At 45.0% G+C, this 16,792-nt stretch overlaps 1 protein-coding gene across 7 annotated transcripts in view; it reads left to right on the forward strand.

Moving 5' to 3' along the window:
- Window positions 1–16,792, forward strand: part of ZNF536 (zinc finger protein 536) — a 422,190-nt gene that overhangs the window by 27,213 nt on the left and 378,185 nt on the right. The window contains exon 2 of one of the 7 annotated variants that reach the window (XM_075576320.1): window positions 3,569–3,658. The exons of the other annotated variants lie outside the window; for them this stretch is intronic. The gene's annotated coding sequence lies outside the window, so the exon portion shown is untranslated. The remainder of the gene's footprint in view (window positions 1–3,568; window positions 3,659–16,792) is intronic. 7 annotated transcript variants of the gene reach the window in all.

Below are 16,792 nucleotides of genomic sequence, written 5' to 3' on the forward strand. Positions count from 1 at the left end.
AAAAAGTAAAGTAATTTTAATATAATGTTCAGTGTAGTATGAAATTCCATTCAAATGAAAATAAGAGAACTGAATTTTAGTTTTAATACTAAGAAACTGCATATTTTTGCTTTCGATCCAGAAACTCAATTATAGCATACTCAATCACAGTTTTGAAGCAATGCATCACTTTGTTCATGCTGTAATGTTCACATTATATTTCTGTAATAGTTTAACCCCGTTAACATATTTTGGGATCACAAAGTCATTTGCACACTTCTTTTTCTTGCTCGTACACTCTTTTTGCAGAAAGTACACTTACCACTTAATAAAACCAACAGGTCCTATTATTTTAATTATTCAATTTTCAATATGTAAGATTTTTTTGCGGTTATATAAAAGGGACTGATTACTAAGGCATTGCAACCCTTATACAGTTATGAGGGAATTACATGCACCTTTAGATGGTGCAGTATCTTGGTTGGGCTACTCTACTTGTTATTTGTTTGTGGGATGGTGCTCAGAAAGTGCTGGGACCGTATGTGATGGAAGGGAGCGTAAACTGGGTATAATGGGTATAACTGGGTATATAATGGGTATAACTGGGTATAATGAACTCTACTTGTATAATGATACTCTACTTGTTATGGATGCTATATAGATTGTAAGCTTTTCGGAGCAGAGACGCCTTTTCCTAAATGTTACTTTTATTTCTGAAGCACTTATTCCCATGATCTGTTATTTGTATTATTTGTTATTTATATGATTGTCGCGTGTATTACTGCTGTGTACATTAATGGTGCTATTTAAATAAAGACATACATACATACATAATAGTCCAGCTTTTTGTGCTTCTGTATCTCTTGGTTAACACGAGTTTATTTGAGTAATGAGTTCTACAATGCCCGTGGGGACCTCCTAACTTCCTACCCATCTCAGTTACGCCATGAAAATCCATCTGCCGGATTATAATCCTGGTGAAATGGGGGATTGTTCCATACACATGGATGGCAACATGTAGGCGTTGACATGGATCGCAGTTACAAGGGGATGGAGAAATGACTCCAGGCAGGCTTTTATTTGAAAGCAGTTGGGTAAAGATTCACTTTAACCAACATTGAAAAACAGGGCATGTAGCCTTTCAGCAATGATGATTAGTATTAAGATGAGTTGCACTTTAGCTCATCTGAAACTTGTTCCTAACAGAATGTTAAATATGCACTGAAAAGAAAGATTATGTCTATCTAGTTACACCATTCCTTGATATATGCACCATGTCAGAGTTACCATTGTCTCCCGGGTACAGACTGAGAGTTCAAATACCCACTATCTCTCCCCTGGTGCTCCAAATGCAACGCTTTGAAGTTTTTATAATCCATCTGTCATCTTCTAGCATGGAGGGCACATGTTCTGTACCACTCAATTACAGAATTCTCTTTTGCCAGTAACAATGAGACAGGAAAGAATGTTATGGGTGGTTGAGAGAAACTGTCAGATATACTAAATACCTAGGATTCATGTGAACGATGTTATTCCAGTGTAGGAGCACAGCATGGGTTATTGTTAAGAAGTATTAGAAATGGTCTGAATGATACATTATCTATTTTCTTTGGGGAGGGGCTTACATGGAAAATAAGGTTTACAAAATAACGTTACTGTATGTTCAGAGAAACCACGCCAACCCCTTTATTGTTAAACAGCAGATTTGAGTGTATTAAATAGTAAAGGCTCTCTACTTTTCTTATCCAAGGCTTATCTGTACAAGCTACTTTGCACCGTGGGAAAGGTCTTTAAAGCATTGCTTGTTAAGGGAGGAAGCTGCATCTATTTCCATATCCGCAGCCGGCATCTCGAAAACCTGCGGTATGTGCATGTTTGGTAAATGATACTTAGCATGCAGATGGTACCTGAGGATCTCTTCAGATTAGGGAACATATTTACTAAATTGTGCTATTCCATTATTCACTTTCCAGCACCGGAAGACACCATTTACAGTACTGCAGTATGCTGTAAGGTATCTTCTAGCACTGGTATGTGTTTTACGGAGTAGTGCCACTTAGTAAATATGGCCCTAAGTGTATCTTGAACCAGTGTTTTTACTCTTTTCTTCTTCCCTTACTACTTTATATGGCCAATACTCCCTTTAAGTATCCTCCCATAGCTCCCTAGTACCACCTGACAGAATGTAGACCATCCTGGCTTAATGCGGCACCCAACTAGGTGAACTCTTGTAAGCCTAACTGTGTAGCCAAACAGGAATACCCGAAAGTGCACTTCTATGAAATATTTATGAAATACTGTTTATAGTTTCTGGATGTATGTTAAGAGATATCAAGATTGTTGCCTTACACAAGGAATATTGACTTCCACCTTTAAGACCCACCTTAAAACACACCTGCTTAACGAAGCATATAATTAGCTCCATGGCTGATCATTAACACCTCATACATAAAGCTTGGCCCCCTGCAGACGCACTTACCAGAACGCCCTCCTACTGTCTCTGTACGTTCTTCCTACCAACCAATTAGATTGTAAGCTCTTCGGAGCAGGGACTCCTTTTCCTAAATGTTACTTTTATGTCTGAAGAACTTATTTCCATTATGTGGTATTTGTATTATTTGTTATTTATATGATTGTCACGTGTATTATTACTGTAAAGCGCTATGTACATTAATGGCGCTATATAAATAAAGACATACATATAGAGATACATACATACTTCCTCAAGCTGAACATCATCAATGCACTAAAGTTCGAATAAACTAGTCTTAGATAAAGTGAATTAATTATTTGTGTTTCCATCAAATGTGGGGGCTCAGATTAAGGGTACATTAGAATAACAGAACCTCTCAAAGCATCTTCTTTACCCCACTTTCCATCCAACTACAGTCTAAACTTCTTCAACTATCAACAGAGAAAGGCATACTTTGTTGTTCACTCCTGGGGATAAAATATTTTACAAGAATCAGCACAAAGCATTGTGAAACTCTCCAGACTTTAGCTACTTCAAGTTGTACATCTTGGAACAGGGCAGTGTGATTTTCTAACTATATAGAGATACTCAGCATCAACATACAATTTTTATTTAGAGTTAGAGCCGTCCCTCAAAACAGCAATGTCTATTAATAAAGTTGTGTTGCTGTCTATATACAGTGCATGGAACTGATGGCATTATGCACAGGCTTTGCATCTAAAAGTGATTACATGAGCAGCACAACCTGCTTTATTCAGACTCTGCTCTAAAGACTTAACAGACTAAAGGCTAAGTGTGAGCTTCTGAGAATAATACAGCATCGAGGTGTTACCATTGTAGCAAGCAGCTCTTATTCAGTAATGTTGTATGCCTGTTTTCTAATAAAATACTTAATGTGTAACTGTTATTTACTCACCAGAATCATCCGTAAATGTATGTAAACCCATTGAAGATCCCCCCAAAGATATATTTTGATGTACATCTCATCTGCAAAATAAACCATTGAAACAATCTACCCTTTCCTATTTCCTATTATTTCTCAAACTAATCATTTCTGCTTCATTTGCGAGTCCTTGTTACTGCTCCGTCTTACTGTTTGTTTCCATTATTTTGCAGGTGTTAAAGTGGAAGCCCTAGTTGGAAGTAAAGAATTATGGGCTAGGAACACAGCAGTGATCTTTGCTTTCAGCATCTATTTAGTGCAGTGTGAGTGCCTAATGTTGCTATGCCTTTGTGCTCATTTGTTGAGCTTTGTATAGAAATTTTATGGTAAGAGAGTAGGAATGGCCAACATATCCATCATAATTGTGTGTCCTGCCAAGTATATACTTTGTTGCAGCTGAGTAAGACTGCAATAGCTCTTACTTGGATCACTAAAGTTTGTAGGAAGTGATAGCTGTGACGTTTTCACAGGAAACATTTCTATGGTTTTTAAATACATCTAAAGTTTAATGTTCTAATGACAAAGGTTAAGTGCTGCAAATGCAGTAACTCACACACTTTTCTGTCTTTCCATCTGTCTTAATGTGTGTAGTGTCTTAAGGTTACAATATAAATAATATAGATATTGCAATTGTTTCAGTTCTATTTCCAAGGTGATCAGTTCATAGTTTCCATAATATCCCCGCAGCTTTCCCTCAGCATTTCAGCACTGCAGCTTTTCCTCAGCATTTCAGCACTGCAGCTTTCCCTCAGCATTTCAGCACTGCAGCTTTTCCTCAGCATTTCAGCACTGCAGCTTTTTGGGTAAAACAGATTATCCAGTGTAGCCGTAACTGGGGTGTACCTTGTGGCTGTCCCTTTGCAGGGCGTGGGGTTTTCGGATTGGTTCTCGCCCAACGAGAGAAGCCACGAGCAGCGCATTAAGAAACACAAGGTCTAACTACTCATGTGGCAAGCAGATCGCACGCTCAGAAGAGGGCTTCGAATCTGCTGAAATGCCTTTGAAATCCTACACTTAGATTCTCTACTTAAAGAGTCAATCAGAGCGGGTGGTTTCTTTTTTGCTATTTTTTTTTAACCTAGCATTGTTTTTCTATTAAACTGTATATACGGGCAGAGAAGGGTGGGTACTGTGCTGGTTCCTATGGTTGCACTAATGGAGAACCCTAAGAGGTTCAATAGCTTGTAACATATCAACGACTTGTTGGTCCAATAAAAGGTATCCTACCCCTCCCCCTCCTCTGTTATTACCCTGTATATAAAGTAACTCAGGGCTAACACAACAACGCAATAGTGGTTTGATTAGAACAACAGTCTATGGGCTTTATTCGATATTTGCCGAAGCGGTTGTTCAAGCTGCTTTCTGACGAAAATGCCCATTGAAGGCAATGGGGATTTTTGAATTATAAACAGCCCAATCGGTTCCTTTGGAGTAAATAGAATTGCCCCTTTTCTTTTACCTTTTTTTCTTGGGTTGCTCCATATGACTTTACTCTTAAAGCTGCAGTTCAAGCTGACATTTAAAACTATATATATATATTTCCCCCCATTCAATACGTGCATCAATACAATCTGCACACTGACAGGTGATTAGCTAAGCTGCAGATCGATCTGTTCTGCTGTAATCAATCACTTTGCTCAGGTTATTTTATTCAGTTCTTGCACAGCTTTCTGGGCAATGTAGTTCCTGTAATATGATTGACTGGGCAGTTACTAGATACAATTGTGTCACTGCTAGAGAGGATGGGGCTCAAGGGGGTGTGACTTTGGAAATGTTTCCTACATTAGAAACATTAAAAATGTCTTTAAAACATTTTTTTTAAATGCTACAAGTATTTTCTCATAGTACAGAACTGATTTAATAAAAAAAAACACGTAGGATATTGCTTGAGCTGCTGCTTTAATGGTATATTATAGACCGTGCAAACTGGGAGTGAGCGGGTGTTATCTTTGGCAGAGAACGGAAATGTCTTTGTCAGGGATGGGCACTGATGGGGCAGCTAGTGATGGGTCAGCTAGTGATGGGGCAGCTAGTGATTGCTAAACGCTATCAACATTGAATCTGAACAATAAAAAAAGGTCAATATTACCTTATTATTATGTTCAACCCTTTTTTTACTTGTAATTTTATTGTACTGAGCCTGAAAACATGTAGCATTGGGCAGTCAGTGTTAAACTTCGTTTGATAACTTTGAGGGGGAAACTGCAGTTGTCCATCAGCTGTGATATCCCAGGTCTGTATATTGTTCCTTCCGTAGCCTTTTCGCTGGCTGTGTTTGAGGTAACAGACATTATTAAACTCACGCTTCTTGTGACTTGTTTTTAAGAACACTAGAATAACATTTTCAGTTCTGTCTGTGACAAGTTACACAGAAGCCAAGTATTTCATTATTTTCAGTTCACTCTTTTCCACCTGATCATGTTCCTCATATTCTTTATAGGATAAGATTCCCATTTCTAAGGCTAAGGCCCCGGTCTCTCCGCTGTAACGCGCGCCCGCGCTTTTCGCGGCGCGTTCAGCCGATTCCCCGGTCTGCAGCTCACTGCAGGAGGAGCGACCGGGGGGGGGGGGCGTGGCGGAGGAGTGACGGGGGCGCAGCCATGACGTCACTTGGCAGGTTCGCCCTCATTGGCTGAACCGCCGGGGGGCGTGCCTAATCGCTCGACGCGAGTCCTGCTCTCAATTCTATTGAGAGCAGGAGTAGCTCTCGCGCGAGCGCTGCGGCCCCCCCTCGCAGCGGGCCCGACGCCATTGCGGGGAGGGCTCTCGTGCGCGCGGCGGACACTGTAGTAGGCAGCGGGGGCAAGGCCTTAGGAATACTACCCCAAAAAAAGCAAACCACTGATAAGAAAACACTTTTATAAACTGAAAGAGTGCTATATTTGTATATCATTCCCTCCCATCGGTTGTAATCATACAGACCAGTTAGTAACAAGCGTAAAGTTTTCACATTTTATAACACACTGCTGAAACAATTCAGTCCTTGAAAGAGCATTACAATTGGCTTTGAAACATTCACCATTTTTAACATAATTGTTTCATATAGCTTATACGTCTTCATTTAGAGGCTGAAATGATGTTGCTCTTTTATAAACAAACTAGCACCCATCTGCTTCTTGAGACACTCCTGGCGCTCCTATTCATTGCAAAAATAATACATGTCCTAATGACTTCCACATATTTTGAAATCTCCCTTTTGAAATTGGTCTTGGCAGGTTATCTGCAGGTACTTGAGTTGCATCTGTTTGCAATTTTGCAAATGCGGAAGACTTTAATGTTGAGCGCTGCAAGAGGGCTATTTTAATCCATCGATAAAACTGGCTGTCATCAAAATCCACATTTATCTCTTCGATGTGGGTAAGTATTCAATGGTAAAACATTGGATGAGTAACGGCCAAGGTGGGGTCCTAAATGTTGCTTTGAGTACAGAGGTTTTGTCATTTACGTCACACATTCTTTTCATTTCAAGTTTCACCTCAACTGGTGCACTGCCAGTTGGATACTTTGCTAATGGGCCGAGAGATCAGCAGAACCGTAAATCTGAAATAATTGTGGACTTCAGCCTATTATACTTATTTTTTTGTTACCATGTGGCTAGCAGCTGACCCAAGTTAAGCCGTTTTTATTTACACTGCAAAACTAAGCCGTATTGTACTAAAAGAGATCATTTTCTTTCTACCTACTGATTCACAAATGCAGGAAGCCTACATAACACTTTAAAGCTTTGATACATTAGTGAAAACTCACATTACCTTATAATAAATGTGTTGTTTTTTTATAATAAAGAATAACGTTTTTGCCTTTGATGTCTTATTGGCAAAATGGGCGTTTGAAAGGATGTTTAGTGCAGATGTTCTCAAATATCTAGAAACTCGCTTTGATGGACACATTTAGGTGTAATAAGCTAAAAAACACACGGCCGTGACCAAATCACAACCAGTGCTCTGCCGCCACCAGCGTCCGCATGTGCTCAGCGCCTCTCCCAGCCGCAGGGACCTCCGACACGCAGGACACTCAGCGCCTCTCCCAGCCGCAGGGACCTCCGACACGCAGGACACTCAGCGCCTCTCCCAGCCGCAGGGACCTCTGACACGCAGGACACTCAGCGCATCTCCCAGCCGCAGGGCTCCTCCGACACGCAGGACACTCAGCGCCTCTCCCAGCCTCCGGCAGTCAGGGCATATTTTTACATTTTGGCTGCTGGCAGCTGTGATGTGTCCTGCGCATCAGAGCAGCGGAGGTGCACTACGGCTTGGAGAGGCACTGAGGACATTCTGCGGGGGAGGTGCCCGGCTGGGAGAGATGCTGAGGACATTCTGCGGGGGAGGTGCCCGGCTGGGAGAGATGCTGAGGACATGTTGCGGGGGAGGTGCCAGACTGGGAGAGGCGCTGAGGACATGTTGCGGTGGAGGTGCCTGGCTGGGAGAGGCGCTGTGGACATGTTGCGGTGGAGGTGCCTGGCTGGGAGAGGCGCTGAGGACATGCTGCGGGGGGAGGTGCCTGGCTGGGAGAGGCGCTGAGGACACGCTGCGGCAGAGATGCCCGACTGGGAGAGGCGGTGCCCGGCTGGGAGAGGCGCTGAGGACACGCTGCGGCAGAGATGCCCGGCTGGGAGAGGCGGTGCCCGGCTGGGAGAGGCGCTGAGGACACGCTGCGGTGGAGGTGCCCTGTGTCTGGGAGAGGAGCTGAGGACATGATGCGGTGGAGGTGCCCGGCTGGGAGAAGCACTGAGGACATGATGCGGGGGAGGTGCCCGGCTGGGAGAGGCGCTGAGGACACGCTGCGGTGGAGGTGCCCTGTGTCTGGGAGAGGCGCTGAGGACATGCTGCGGGGGGAGGTGTCTGGCTGGGAGAGGCGCTGAGGACATGCTGCGGGGGGAGGTGTCTGGCTGGGAGAGGCGCTGAGGACATGATGCGGGGGGAGGTGCCCTGCTGGGAGAGGCGCTGAGGACATGCTGCGGGGGGAGGTGCCCGGCTGGGAGAGGCGCTGAGGACATGCTGCGGGGGGAGGTGCCCTGCGGCTGGGAGAGGCGCTGAGGATATACTGCGGTGGAGGTGCCCAGCTGGGAGAGGTGCTGAGGTCATGCTGCGGTGGAGGTGTCTGGCTGGGAGAGGCGCTGAGATCATACTGCGGTGGAGGTGCCAGGCTGGGAGAGGCGCTGAGGACACACTGCGGTGGAGGTGCCTGGCTGGGAGAGGCACTGAGGACATGCTGCGGTGGAGGTGCCCGGCTGGGAGAGGCGCCGAGGACATGCTGCAGTGGAGGTGCCCGGCTGGGAGAGGCGCTGAGGACACGCTGCGGTGGAGGTGTCTGGCTGGGAGAGGCGCTGAGGACATGATGCGGCAGAGGTGCCCGGCTGGGAGAGGCGCTGAGGACACGCTGCGGTGGAGGTGCCCTGTGTCTGGGAGAGGCGCTGAGGACATGCTGCGGGGGGAGGTGTCTGGCTGGGAGAGGCGCTGAGACACGCTGCGGTGGAGGTGCCAGGCTGGGAGAGGCGCTGAGGACATGCTGCGGGGAAGGTGCCCGGCTGGGAGAGGTGCTGAGGACACGCTGCGGGGGGAGGTGTCTGGCTGGGAGAGGCGCTGAGACGCGCTGCGGTGGAGGTGCCAGGCTGGGAGAGGCGCTGAGGACACGCTGCGGGGAAGGTGCCCGGCTGGGAGAGGTGCTGAGGACACGCTGCGGGGAAGGTGCCCGGCTGGGAGAGGCGCTGAGGACACGCTGCGGTGGAGGTGCCTGGCTTGGAGAGGCGCTGAGGACATGCTGCGGTGGAGGTGTCCGGCTGGGAGAGGCGCTGAGGATACGCTGCGGTAGAGGTGCCTGGCTGGGAGAGGCACTGAGGACATGCTGCAGGAAGAGGTGCCCGGCTGGGAGAGGCGCCGAGGACATGCTGCAGTGGAGGTGCTTGGCTGGGAGAGGCGCTGAGGACACGCTGCGGTGGAGGTGCCTGGCTTGGAGAGGAGCTGAGGACACGCTGCTGTGGAGTTGCCCTGCGGCTGGGAGAGGTGCTGAGGACACGCTGCGGTGGAGGTGCCCTGTGGCTGGGAGAGGCGCTGAGGACATGCTGCAGTGGAGGTGCCCGGCTGGGAGAGGCGCTGAGGTCATACTGCGGTGGAGGTGCCCGGCTGGGAGAGGCGTGGAGAACATGCTGCGGTGGAGGTGCCCTGCGGCTGGGAGAGGTGCTGAGGACACGCTGCGGTGGAGGTGCCCTGCGGCTGGGAGAGGCGCTGAGGACATACTGCGGTGGAGGTGCCTGGCTGGGAGAGGCGCTGAGGACATGCTGCGGTGGAGGTGCCTGGCTGGGAGATGCGCTGAGGACATACTGCGGTGGAGGTGCCTGGCTGGCAGAGGCGGTGACGTAGAGGTGGACCTGCTGTGACTCGCTCTACGGTGGCGATGTAGTCATGGCCAATAGTCCCATTCCATAAAAAACATTCCTCAGAGGATGGAAATAGCATTGTTATACGGATGAAACCCGTTTAACATGTATCCTTAACGCTTACAATACTTGCTTGTTGATTTCTGTTCTTATTATTTGAGGGTCGATGAGATTTTGTCTCAGAATCCCGACAATGTCAGAAAAGCCCAATGCTACCTCCAGTGTGACAAAAGTATACAGTGAAATGCAATAAACTGCAGTAGGAAATTTGGAGGCCGTGGCATCTAGGGGGTTATAGGATGAATTGATTTACTAGATATGGGGTGATGAACTCCAGTCCTCAAGGGCCACCAACAGGTCAGGTTTTAAGGATATCGCTGCATCAGCACAGGTGGGTCAATCATTGAGGACAAGTTGGCCGCTCTGTGCCAGTGGATGATTTTACAATGCTGAAATGAACATTTTTGTATTATTCTCTGAAAATATATCACAGCTGTTGTTATCATCCTGTACTTTTTAACCTTATGCATTAATTCGATGCTAAGAATGGCTGATCAAATAAGGGTTAAGAGAATAAAAAACGAAACCCAAATAAAACCTGTCCGTGTATGTGTCTGTAACTAGATAGCACATACTAAACTGTGAATATTTAAATTGAACGCGTTTCTCTCCTTTAAACGGATTTTTTTCCTCCCAGTATAAAGTAATTAGAAATGGTCACAGTTAACTATCACCGAAAAGAAAAACGCATTTTATCTAAATTTGCCCTTCACAATAATTGACCTGACATATTGTTAGGGAGCGAAACATCTCAGGCAACTCCTATTTGTGGTGTTTGTCTACCTACCTCTGATGGATGACATTGAGATTCACAATTTATGACCTTATAAAACATTTCACTGCAGAGACAGAAAAGATAGTTTTATTGTGCTTTGTGATGTCTCTCGGTATTTGCATCTGAATCTGGTGTCTGTTATACATTAATATTAACTAGGGGGGGGGGGGGGGGCTGATTTCTTTTCTCCAGATTCTGTTTATTACATTTTTGTTTAAAATTAAAAAAAAAATCCTTATATTCAAGTAGAATGAAATCATAGAAACTAAAAGTCTGGGGTGTTGGGCAGAGCTTTTTTGGGATTGAATTTGGAGTTTTGGCATCTTTTATTAAGAACCAAAAATAAACTCCATATAGTGATTATCCATTTTTTTAGGAATGGGGAGGGGGGGACTAACTGGAGGGGCTAAAATGATTTTTCTAAGGAAGTGGTGCTCAATTCCAGCACTCAAGACACTCCAACAGGTCCGGTTTTCTGGATATCCCTGCTTCAGCACAGGTGGCTCAATCAGTGGCTCAGTCTTAGACTGAGCCACTGATTGAGTCACCTGTGCTGAAGCAGGAGATATCTGGAAACCCTGGCCTGTTGGAGGGTCTTGAGTGCTGGAGTTGAGCACCCCTAATCAAAAGCATTTATTTAAAGCTGAATTATTTATTGTGCTTTAGATATAAATTCTTCTTCTTTTTTTTTGGTGAAGATTTCACCACCTTTTTCCCCTACAACAAAGCGTCACGTGAACCGTGAACTTCTTTTTACCGCGTTGTATACTTAAAAGGTTAACTATGAATAGGCACAAACAGACATTTTCCTTTGTCCCTGTTTAATTCAAATGAGTTTGTTACATATTGACTTTTAATGCTAAGAGGCCGCCCATCACTGAATCTCATCTACCGTGGAAGCAAGCAAGTGAATTCTTTCTTAAAGGATGCTAATCAGTCCGGCGAGGCCTGCCCTGTGTCCCAATCAGTATTCTGTAATTCAGATGTGCTGATAACCTGAAATGGAATGTGTCAGGATGCAGGCATGTAACGGGAGAAAAAAATGGAAAATTGCAACCCAGAGGAAACAGAAACTGCTTGTTTGCTTCTGTTTACTGGGACTGTGATTAAAAAAAAAAATAATACAAAAATAAATAAATATATATATACTGTATATATATACACACACACATACACTCTGCATACAGCCGGCTGTAGTGGGGACATCCTTTCAAGTCTGGGCCTGGAATAGAAAATGACATTAATATGTTAAAATATCGTAGGCAGTTGTTAAACACACATCACTGCGCGCAAAAATATCTCTCACTATATTAAGATTCCAATCTGTTGAGAATGTTAACCCCCGTTCCAGCGCTCCGGCAGCAGAAGGGTGACGCTGGAAAGTTGATGGAAGCATGGCTGTTTTGTGTTATTTCTGATATACTCAGACGCGCCGCCATGTTGTTTGGCTGTCACTGTTACATCTCACAGTAAATAGGGATTTCTTAATGTTTGTCGCAGAAAAGAACAAGATCACAAACCGCGCACATTTCCACCAGGTTTTTTTTTTTTTAAATATACGAAAAATTTGAATATTTTCACACATTTTATTAAAGGTTTACATAAAGATGAAGCGCTACTTTATTCAGCTTTATTTACTGACTGCAAAATGACATGCATTGGGACCATGAATAAAAGTGTCCTGTTCATTTAGATGCAGAATATATCTAGGCTTAGAACAACGCTTTTTCAATAATACAACAGGAGTTCATGTATACGGTGTATATGTGTATATGTATGTATATATAAATATAAATAGCACACACATTTTATATATATATATATGTATGTGTGTGTTGTGTGTGTGTGTGTGTGTGTGTATATATTTATATTTAAAAGAAAAAAAGGATATGTAGACATTAATAAAATACATATTGTGTAATAATAGCTTAAATATAATGAATTATGTGTGTGTTTTTGAATAAAATATACACATATAAAGTGTGTGTGTGTGTGTGTGTTTGTGTGTATGTGTGTATTATACATACATGTAAACATTCATTCATCTGTGGTGAATTGATAAAGAACGATTTCTGGTTAAAATAATCAACTTTTGTCTGATAACGGAATGGGTTATAAAGCTGCAAATATGCAGAAAGCTATTTGGAAATGCATCCTCGTAGTTGTCAGGTTTTATTATGCAGGAAGGTGTCATGTTTGTTACGAAGCTGAGTGCAGATGGCAGAGTGGAAGAAATGGATCACTAATTTTAACAATGATTAATGAACAGAGATAGAAAATGAATTACATTGGACTATCGGAGGCAAGAAATATTTTTTTGTGAAAATTTCGACTCATCTGCCGCGCTGGTCTGTGTAAATTATTTTCGGGAATTCTGTACGTTGTCACCAGTTGGCTGACTTTTCCATTATTTTCATTTTTCTGGTCTCCAATATTTCTGTGTTATTAGAGGCACACGATCTCAAAAAAACAAATGTATTCTGAATGCTCAGATAGAAATGGATGGAAAGGTGTAAATGATACACTGACTGTAGACAAAGGAGTCGTGATTCTTATCGCTATACAATAAACAGTGGATCTTTCCAGTATTTTCAGGATAAAAGCAGCATTACAACTTCAGGTTAAATAACTTTTCCCTTAGGGGAGACATAACTGAAAATAACCCCAACACTTAGGCCGCACGTATGGTGCCCGCGACGGGTGACGTCACCTGTCACCATCACCGCTAGTGATAGTTATATTTCGCTTTGCGGCGGCGTCGCGGGCGTACTGGCATTTGATTGGTTCAGGGGCTGTCACATGAGGCGACAGCCCTTGAAAAATCAAATATTACCAGCTACCAAAATTCGCGACGCGACATCGCTCCATCGCATTGTCGCCGTCGCGCTTACTATAAGCGCACGCGGCAGCGGCAATGTATTTGTTTTTGGGCGACGTTGCCGTCACCCGTCGCGGGCACTATACGCGCGGCCTTACCCTTAGTAGCTCTGATTTTGTATAATGCACACCTTCAGACATATAAATCACATTATAGGCTAACGCAGTAAAATTCAGGGCATTATTGAAAACCCTGCTCTCTGATTGGTTAAAATTCCGGGCATTATCCAATCAGTAATGCCCGGAATTTTAGCAGCTTGCAAAGTGCAGTTTTCAATGTGTTTATTTCCAGCCAATCAGCTTTCAGAACAGCTGAGCTAGGGCAGGGGATTGGTTAGAATGAAGTAACAGCTCTAAGATAGGGCAGGGGGTTGGTCAGGAAGTATCAGCCACGTGTTGACTCCTCCCCCTCCTGACCTGACTGAGATTTTCTGAGCAGATTCAGTTGAATTGGGGGGGGGGGGGGGGGGGGGGATGCGGGGGGGGGGGGAGTTGCTGTCTGCAGTTTGTGTGTGAGTGCGTCAGTAGCAGTGTGTGTGTGCTGTGCTGTTGTGTTGTCTATCTGTGTAGAGGTGCTGTGTGTGTGTGTGTATAGTGCTCCAGTGTGTGTGTGTCAGTGTCAGCAGCAGTGTTTATGAGTGTAGCATGTGTGTGTAGCAGCAGTGTGTGTGTGTGTGTGTGTGTGTGTGTGTGTGTGTGTGTGTGTGTGTGTGTGTGTGTGTGTGTGTGTGTGTGTGTGTGTGTGTGTGTGTGGGTGCTGTGTATAGAGGTGCAGTGTTGTGTGTGTGTATATGTTGTGTGTGTAGAGGTGCTGTGTTGTGTATAGAGGTGCAGTGTTGTGTGTGTGTTGTGTGTAGATGGGGGGAGGGAGAGTGCAAAGTTTAGTAAGTGGCTGCATTTGTGATTGTGGCTGCAGTGTGTGTGTGTCTGTTTCAGCAGCAGTGTTTATGGGTGTAGCATGTGTGTAGCAGTGTGTGTAGAGCTGCTGTGTTGTGTGTAGAGCTGCTGTGTTGTGTGTGTGTAGAACTGCTGTGTTGTGTGTGTGTAGAGGTTCTTTGTTCTTTGTGTAGAGGTTCTTTGTTCTTTGTGTAGAGGTGCTGTGTTGTGTGTCTAGAGCTCCAGTGTGTGTGTGTGTGTGTGTGTGTGTGTGTGTGTGTGTGTGTGTGTGTGTGTGTGTGTGTGTATATGTGTGTGAGTGTGTGCTTGTGTGTGTAGAGGTGCTGTGTTGTGTGTGGTGTGCTGTTGTGTGTGTGTGTGTGTATGTGTGTAGCAGCAGTTTGTGTGTGTTGAGCTGCTGTGTGTGTGTGTGTGTGTGTGTGTGTGTACACAGAGGGGACGGCAGTGTGTGGATATAGATATCTGCAGTGTAAGCGTATATAGAGGTGGTTTCATGTATTTACCATTTTATTTTAATAAAAAATTTATTCAAAAGTGTCTATTATTTATGAAATAAGCTACATTCAGCCTATAATAGTAACAATCCCCTCAGAACAGGGCATTACTGGCAATAATGCCCTGGCTGGGTTACCTCGGCTTCGCCTCGGGCCTTCAACTCTTCCAGCCGGGGCATTATTGGCCAGTAATGCCCTGTTCTTCGGGGATTATTACTTAAGTATAATTTGACTAGGGCAGTGTCTGGAGGTGGGTGAAGGGTATTAAGATAAGGGTGCAGCGCCGGATCACCCAATAGGCAGACTGAGCACGTGCTGAGGACACCATAAAAAATTCGAACTTTTTTGAAATAAACTTTTATTTGATATTTCAAAAAATGCATTGAAGTCGTCACATGGAAAAAATCAAAACTTTGTTGGGTTTTCTTACACCCCACTACATACTCTTTCCCCATTTTTCTGTTCCCTTTTATAACTTCTCCCCACCTGAACCAGGGGGCGTACTACTAACGCAGATCGAAATAATGCGAGGAAATCAGATCCATTTATGTTTAATTATTGATATTATTGATAGATTTTTCTGAATTATATATACTTGATTCGTTTCCCCCCCCCCCCCCATATCTATTATATAATTTTAATGTCATTTCAAAAAAAAAAAAGGGTTTAGCATTGTTTTTATTTAAAATGACGTATGGGGGGCACCGTAATCTTGTTAGTGCCTAATTTGGCGCTGCTAGAGTGGCCGATTAATAGTTACATAGGGTTTCAAAACTGCCGTCACGCTCTGTACATTGTACTATGTATTTATAAGGAGGTAGGGCATGAAGCTATAAGAAAATATAAGGACAATTCCTTAGTATTACCCTTCTCTCGGGTATGCTAAAATGTCCCATAATCCTGTATTACCTTTCATTTTAATGCTGTTGTTTGCATAGGTCATATTATCATAAAGGTTTCAGTCTGGTTTTATTCTAGAGGAGTTAGGCCTCGTGTATAGTAGCGCTGTCAGTGTGCGACCGCGTGACGTCACTTGCGCGTTGTGCGAGCGAAACCTGCACAGCCGACTGGAGGCGACAGGGAGGCGTGGTGGTGACATCACGTGAGCGGTTCGCCCCCATCGGCTCAACCGCTCACGTGATGCGGCCGTCGCACAGGGATAACTATTTTGGAAATCTTTTAAAAATCGCGCGCCTTGACGCGGCGGTCGTGCGCTCCGTGTGCATCATTATTGCTCTGCATATGTTTGTTCCGGTGGCGCACGGCGTTGCGCGCATGCGCGCCACTATTATAGGCACGGCCTTAGGTTTCACCTAATTTTCGAATGCGTACCCATTCCTGTTCCTCTTTTACTTGATCTTACTCTCTGTAATTCTACCATCTTTTACCCCTCTCTTCCCACATCCCCCGGCATGTCTCCCTTCTCTTCCCACATCCACCGGCACGTCACCCCTCTCTTCCCACATCCCCCGGCACGTCACCATTCTCTTCCCACATCCCCCGGCACGTCACCTTTCTCTTCCCACATCCCCCGGCACGTCACCCTTCTCTTCCCACATCCCCCGGCACGTCACCCTTCTCTTCCCACATCCACCGGCACGTCACCCCTCTCTTCCCACATCCCCCGGCATGTCTCCCTTCTCTTCCCACATCCACCGGCACGTCACCCCTCTCTTCCCACATCCCCCGGCATGTCTCCCTTCTCTTCCCACATCCACCGGCACGTCACCCCTCTCTTCCCACATCCCCCGGCATGTCACCCTTCTCTTCCCACATCCCCCGGCACGTCACCCTTCTCTTCCCACATCCACCGGCACGTCACCCCTCTCTTCCCACATCCCCCGGCATGTCACCCTTCTCTTCCCACATCCACCGGCATGTCACCCTTCTCTTCCCACATCCCCCGGCACGTCACCCT

Source organism: Ascaphus truei, chromosome 19 (assembly GCF_040206685.1).
Source record: "Ascaphus truei isolate aAscTru1 chromosome 19, aAscTru1.hap1, whole genome shotgun sequence".
In the NCBI taxonomy this organism is placed as follows: Eukaryota; Metazoa; Chordata; class Amphibia; order Anura; family Ascaphidae; genus Ascaphus; species Ascaphus truei.